The following is a 1,504-nucleotide window of genomic DNA, read 5'->3' as shown; positions in this document are numbered from 1 at the left end:
TCTTTCCTTTGTTTTTGGGCATGCTTCCAACAGAACAATATGTGTCACTGAAATCTAGAGCCATTTGCTTAATCCTACCTTCTGGCACTCTCACCTGTGAGTCACAGACACCGTTACAGATGGGATAGACAGATCCTCCAGAGTGCAAACCACTGTTTCAAACTTGCTCTTCCTTAAGATAGCTAACAGAGACAAGGATTTTCTAGCAAAAGAAAGTTAGGTGTTAAAATACTCATAATTAGAAAATAGGGGGGTTGTACACATTTTGGAGGATGATTTTGGTAAAATGTTGCACTGTGACCTTTTCCAGTCCACAGTATTTCTATTTTTGGTACCAAAACCAGCTTTTCAAAAACCAGTCTTCATTTCAGCTAGTGAAATCAATTATTCATAGACTTTTATTGCATAACAAAGTTGCCTAGCTGTGTTTGGGCCCAGTGCCTCTGCTCTCACATCTCAGTTTTTGTTTATTTGCTTCTGCAGATCTGCGTTCCTTAGAAGAAGCACATTTTGAGACCAAACTGTTATTTACTACAAAGAGTTAAAACAGCAAACAAAGCCAACCTAGGACGTAGCATAACAGCTTAGGAAGTAGCATACCATGCTGCTCTTTTCAGTTCAAAAGAAAGGGGGATTTGTTACATAAAGGATCCTTTTGTGGGAGTCTGCTGGCTTGCATGGGTATAGACTGGGTGAATATAAGGTGGTTTGGGGCAGCATTCAGAGGAGGAGTTGATGCTGGTTTGAAGTCAATGGACTACCTGTTGGGACGGGATGGGTGACACCTCCTCTCTCCACTGGCAGTCTTGCCGGCACGGCTACGAATTTGCCCATTTTATGCCAGAAGCCATGATCTCATATTTGTTAGGTATTGGAAGCAGTCAAAGTCAAAAACACTCCTATGGTTTTGAGGACGCGAGGATATTATTCTACTGCTACGCTACAGCTAGTTATGCTGTGCTGCTCTCACTTACTACCTCCTGTGCCGCCACCTGCCAGACCCAGCCCGCCTCATCCGAACGCCGTCTGGCATTGCTGGAGCGTGAGGGGCACGGCCTCCCCGTGAAGGTGGAGTATGTTGGCACCGCAGGCCAACAACCCTTCATTCTTCAATATGGCTGGCGCCCAGGGTCAGCGCAGGAGAAGGTTTTTTTCTGGTCCAAGTAGCTCAAACAAAAGCCAATTACTGCACATACTACGAGCCTAACAGTGCTCCCTGGGAGCAACTCTGTGGCTGTGTGGCAGCTACCTGCAGATCCCCAGCACACTGTTGGATCAGAAAATGTCATGTTCACCTGGCGGGTTAAGAATCTAGATACTCAGCCTGTCTTAAGGTATGGTGTAGATGGAAAGCCCTTTTGTTCAAACTGCAGAACTGCTTCCATGATGTTTACATTCACCTCCTTATTTTCAGTCTTTACAGCTGGTAACAAGCAGTTCAACAGGTCTGATGGTTGTTTTTTATTCCTTTTCTAGGACAAACCTGGTGCTCCCCCTCCACTTA

This window comes from Neopsephotus bourkii, unplaced genomic scaffold (genome assembly GCF_033783945.1).
Source record: "Neopsephotus bourkii isolate Nb327-2 ecotype Australia unplaced genomic scaffold, CSIRO-AGI_Nbou_v1 NB_1820, whole genome shotgun sequence".
Classification (NCBI taxonomy): Eukaryota; Metazoa; Chordata; class Aves; order Psittaciformes; family Psittacidae; genus Neopsephotus; species Neopsephotus bourkii.
The sequence above is the reverse complement of the archived record's forward strand: the minus strand, read 5'-3'. Positions refer to the sequence as shown.